The sequence below is a fragment of the Plutella xylostella genome, chromosome 22, assembly GCF_932276165.1.
Source record: "Plutella xylostella chromosome 22, ilPluXylo3.1, whole genome shotgun sequence".
Taxonomy (NCBI): domain Eukaryota; kingdom Metazoa; phylum Arthropoda; class Insecta; order Lepidoptera; family Plutellidae; genus Plutella; species Plutella xylostella.
This window is the reverse complement of record NC_064002.1, coordinates 6,231,569-6,237,853: the sequence shown is the minus strand read 5'-3', so window position 1 is coordinate 6,237,853 and position 6,285 is coordinate 6,231,569.

Here is a 6,285-nt window from a genome sequence, read left to right as displayed (position 1 = left end):
ATCATTCCTCTATCTATTGACGAGTATGCTGCGGTTAGTTCGTTAGCTACCGTAGCGAATGGCATGACAATTATTGATTATTATTAAATATGGTCCGTTTGTTTTCACACACGTCTTTTAGATCCACTGACCAAACGGCGGCGGTGGCGGCATTTTAAATGTCGAATTTATTGAGGTAGGTATTTATAATCGTTTTATTGGACTACAAACAATCATTTATTGAGCAAATTTACGGCCTTTCACATAAAACTAAAATTACCTAATTCAATGACCCAAAGTTCTCGTTAACTGAATGGGCTATGTAAATTTTCAGTAACAATGATAATTCATCCCTGTAAAGTTTTAGAATCTCAGACAACCGCTACACAATTTATTACACCGTCAGTTTTTTTTCAGTTGATGCGTTTGTAAAACATTACAAAAACTTGAGATGGCCCATATAATTTAATAATAAGAAGTCAAACATAGCAAGGTGCTGTTAACAGCATACGCTAATGAAACGCTACTTACACTCACCATTGGGACAACCTTAGATAAATTGTGAAACAAATCATATGACAAATGTCTACCACTACAACCTTGTTATTTAGCAAAGCGAGCTGTAAAATCCATTATGAATTTTGTAACTTTCAGTGAGTACACTCATTAATCATAAGATACTACACATAGAAAACAATATAAATAAGTACATTAGTACATTAAGTGGCAGGGAAACCTGACCCCCCTCAGAAGCATTGTTACTATGAGAGGGGGGTCAGGTTTCTCTGGACATGACCGTACATGTACTACCTACATATAGAAAACAATATAAGTAAGTACATGTAAAAAAGCTTTCTTGATTAGTAAGTCGATGGTATACTCCTTCTTGGGCAAGATCTATGAAGCAAGTTAGTTATAAAGTCTGACCTGAGACCCTAGCAATATGATTAAAAAGGTATTGATAGGAAGGATCAAAGGTGCATTGCGTTTTCGGCAGTTATTTTTACATCTTTTTAATGCATTGTGACGTGTGTTTGCATATTATTCACTTTCTTGAAACCGAACTAAGCTCACTCAAAAAGTGAGGTATCATTTTATTTACCGAGACGTTTTTTTTGCGCTGAAACTCTACCGTATTTTGTTAATCTAAGCTTAGACCTAACAGCAGCCAGCATAGTCACGCCGAAAAAAAAATGGTATTGGAATATAATACCTACTTATGGCATTATGACCAACTAGGTACTTACCCAAATATTACTTTGTTTACATGCCTAATGCGTATTTGACATGGCTCATTTCAGTTTATCATTGTTTTGTCATTGTGTTGTGTGTACCCGAGTACACTACGTTTATCAGAATTATTTGTTATGAATATAAAAATGATGATATTTAAAACTATGAATTTCATACATTCCAATAAATCTGTTGTTTAAACCAAATAACCAAAATGACGAATAGTTGATAAAACTTAACTACCTACCTATAAGTCATTTTCTTTATTCGGAAACTTTAAATTCGGATTTGTAAATAAATCGGCAGTAGAAATTCATAATAAAAAAAATAATCGTAAAAAAAATAATCGAATTAATGTAGTGAACCCTGACTGTCCAAGCGAAGCCTCTACCCACAGCCTAAGACGCATTTTAACATATTTCACAAAAATGTTGTTTCCTATATTTGGGGTAATCGATAGAGGTGAGTGTAAGCAACTGTCAATGTCGTCGACTCGAGCCGCCGGAGCCTTACGCAAGCCGACAGCTGACGATGAAATGCCTCGTTGCCTTTATAGTGTAAACTACAGCGGCTAAAATCATGTTCTACATACTATATTTATTGTTTTATATATTATTTTATAATATAAAACTTTGTTTGTTCATATATTGTTTCGTAGATTCAATAGTTATAATCTTATCTAGCACATACTGAGTAACTGAAAACTACGGGTATACTCGTAATACCGGCCTTACGAATAATAGATTTCCTAAAAAAACTAACACAAAATGCATATTATACATATCATCTGTATGTAACACATGATAATATAAGTATCCCATGAAACTGTTGTTATTTATTTCAATACATTAACAATGGAATATTCCTTAACTACGTAAAGTTAGGCAATATCCTTAATTTCCTTAGTTATGCATGCTTAGAAACGGTGAACAATTTATAGCTGTGGAGGCCAAGTCAAAAGTTGTGGTTGGAATTTTATAATTACCAATCAAATTAAATCCAATTGTAGGTACGCAAAAATTATATGTATTTAAAATGGTCGGATTGTAAAAAAATCTATATTTCGATATTTTTTTAATGTAGGTATTTGTTGACGACCGGATGGCGCAGCGGTTAGCAACGCTGACTCTTGTGCCGAAGGTCCCGGGTTCGATTTCCGGCCGGGGCAGATATTTGTTTAAACACAGATATTTGTTCTCGGGTCTTGGATGTGCCCGTAAAATGGCAATAGGCCCGCCCCCTATTACATTGGGACTAACATAGACACTGGCGAAAAGGGGGGGAACAGCAATGCACCTCTGCCTACCCCGCAAGGGAGTACATTAGTACGAGGTGTGAGTGTTTATATATTTTATTTTTATATTTGTTGTTAAAAACATCAGTTATTATTAAGATTACGTTAACAAAGCCACAGTATAAAATGGAGGAGTAGGCAAAGTTCTTTTTAAAAAGTTTGATATCCTATACCTACACATCATAGCATTGGATCTGGTGTTTTTATTGTATATTTTACTTGGCTAGAAAGATGACCCACGAACCGAAACAAACTCTATACTTTATTTACTGTATACAAATCGCGACCTAAAATCCTGAAAACTCAGATATTTTCAGCTGGAGACTTCCTTGCATTCATTTTTTTTGTGCGTATTTCGTTCATGATTATTGCAAACTGTGATTAGATACAATGAGCCCTCTATGTATAAGGTTCACGATTATCCTACCTCAACAAAAAAAAAACAAAACAACGCGTCACGTCCACGCGCGATCGATAAAAAATGCAATTAATAAATGCAAATAAAGATGGCAACACACAAAGCTCAAGGCCGCAGTTATAGTGAAATGTGACGCAACGTACTCACCCGAAGGTCGGGCGAAGGCCACGGTGCGCGGGAGTGGCTCAAATGAGGCCGTGGTTCGTCGAAGACTGAGAACAGAGCGGGCGAACGGGCGGAGGTTTCTCAATCGCCCCCGGTGTGCCGGTGTCCTAACCAGCTGGACTTGCAAGTGATTGTTGGCTGTTAAACGAGATGCCAGGATACGCGCCTTGCCGAGACGTTTGTGAGGAAAGTTGACTTTACACATCCGTTTCAGAGGGTCTGAGCGTAATGAGATGGGAGGTATTCTGAAGTATTTTAGCCCTACAAACGACGGTATGGTGGGTTATGATAATGACCATGGCTGTCTATGAAAAAGAAACAATAGGACGGTTTAGAATGCATTTTAGGTAACACATGTTCTAAAATTGTTTATTAAGGGTTAACTGTATTTAGGTAGGTCATTAAAAAGTATGGTTTTCTTTAAGGTTGGGGATTTGCTTCGATTTGTTTCTGAGCATAGTAGAGCTCTAATATTTTTTTATTAATGATGTGCATTAATAAAAAAATATTATTATTTCGTTTCCGGTTTCATCCAGGTGTCATGCAAGTAATTGCATAAGTAATATGCAATTATTAGTTTTATACAAATAAGGCACATAGAAATACTATGTAAATTGCAAAAAATACCAAGTCTTAATAAATATTTCTGTTATATCTTATGGATAAATAATTTATGTAAGTACTTACTAACTTACCCAATTTCTTTCTATGCGTAATTTTACGATAAGGAATACAGGCTCATTTATAACATGTGCAATAAACTAACCCCCTTATTCATAAAAAAGTTACTGGACGCTTTAGCTATTGAACTGTTTTGTCCCTCTCTGTCAAAGAACAAATTGTTATCTGTCTGTTTCACTACGGTGACAAAAACTAAATGCTGAATCAGAGTAAGAAGTACCTATATTGAATTAAGTATAAGATACCCTTTGTCTCTTGTCTGAGCCATATAGGCTCATAGGTATAGGGCCGTAGAAGGCACGGAATCACCGTTAAAACGCACTGTATATCCAAAATCAAAGACAAATTACCTGATCATTATCTCGTAGATATGAAACACCATCCGCGACAATATGTTCTTCACCGCCGCCGCCGCTGCCGTCAACACTCACTACAACGAACCGAACCCAAGACCACAACTGGCCAGATGATATGGTCACCTACTCAGCCAGTACGGTCATGTCAGCTTGAAGTCCCACCGTTCACTAAACAATGTTCATGTTTACCTGAAGTCTTGTAACCTCTCAATGTCTGAGGATCAGTTTTCCATTACGGATTCTTTACTGTATTTGTGATAACGAAGAAATGGCGCAAATTTCTCAGTTGTTTACAGTGTTTTGTTTACGCATCAGCACAATGTTGTTGATGAAATATGTCACCTCTGGCGTTTGTTGTGGGTTGTCCCCAAAAGCTGAACGGTGCAAGGGAATCTCGGTCTTATTCAGCGTTATACATAGTTATAATATGTGAGACATCTCACACACGGCTTTCCGACCCCAAGCTAGGCAGAGCCTGTAATAGTGGGTATCGCACACCTGATGTGTATATCTACACAGATAGATAAATATTAACATCCATGAAATATAGCGTGGAACTACCCTCCTGGTGGCTGGACCGACGCGACGGCCTTATAGACAGGTAGCGTGATGAGGTAGGCCAAAGACTGATAGTTGTGAAGCTCCTTGAACAGAATGATGTATAGTTAGGTAAGTATATTTTTTTTTTTCTGGAAAGTCTTATTTCAAATTATTTAACTTTTCATAAGTTACATCTCATAGCAACGCTACAAAACTGCGAGTCAGGCAGACAGATCTACAATCCTAACTTCCTTACTTTAATATTATAAATGCGAAAGTAACTGTGTCTGTCTGTCTGTCTGTCTGTCTGTCTGTTACTCTTTCACGCCAAAACTACTGAACGGATTTGAATGAAATTTGGTATACATACGGTCTAGACCCTGGGAAAGAACATAGGCTACTTTTTATCCCGGAATTCCTACGGGAAAACTTTTTAAGGCGAATCGAAGCGCGCGGGAACAGCTAGTACATAATATATACAGGGTGTTAGAAAAGGGTGTGAGTGAGTGAGTGAGAGAGTGGACAGGACTCAGGACTCAGGTGACTCAGGTGATCAAACTAAACACAATTTTTTTTGTTTCAGTTTGATAAATTTGCGATTCTCTACACACTTGTCTTTTAGTATGGGTATTAAAATTTCTTATCACGAAAGCCGTGATAACGTTTCTTACGGAATAGCTAGCTGAGATATGTTCTTTGGGCCTACTGTACCCTTTTTGCAACATTCTCTATACATATACGGGTAATATTTTATGGTAATTTAGTATGTATAGAGCGTTTCATCAAATAACATGACTTAAACTAACAAAATCCAACCTTAGTCCAATCGAATAAGGGTTTTGATAAATCAATCCCATCAAAAACAATACTTGTCAAAAAAACCAAGTCTCGTAACTCGGTTGTTCTACGGTAAAAAGTTGTGAGATCCATGTAATACCAAGTCTTATCCCCGCACGCATCTCAAACTTAAAAATCTTTACTTAAAAATGTTTTATATAAATATATTGACTTGGTCATCGCATTAAATATTTTTTTTAATTATTTACGTATTACGAGACTTGTTTTTTTTGACAAGTATTGTTTTTGATGGGATCTCATTTCTTTTTGTATTTTGTAGACAGTTCTACTTTATTTTCTTTTCGGTACCTTCTAGGTGCGTTAACTTAGTTTGGTAGGTACCTACATACCTACATAAATCGCAAACTTGAGATAAGAATCAAGAATCTTTATTTTTGGCTACGTAATGTACGTAATGAATAAACGTAACTTTGATACTTCGTACTGCATCAAATTTTCCCAATTAAATTTCAACCTTAGTTTCCAATACACAAAGTTCATTGTACATTAAGAAAATTTGACTATAAGTGGTAGCACTGGTAGCCTGATGTGCTTTGTCCGTAGGTAGGTAATCCATCCTTTGCGGATTTAATTTGCATGACGGGAATTTTTGCTCGATTTGGCAGGGGCACTACCGTGCGCCTAAATTTACTTGGTGGGGGCACGATATGATGATGAAATTATTTAAGTAGTTATGTACCTATCAAGGGACCAAAATTGAAAAATTTTACTCGAGTTGGTGGGCATGGTCACTACCGTGCCCCCAAATATTTTAGTTTTCC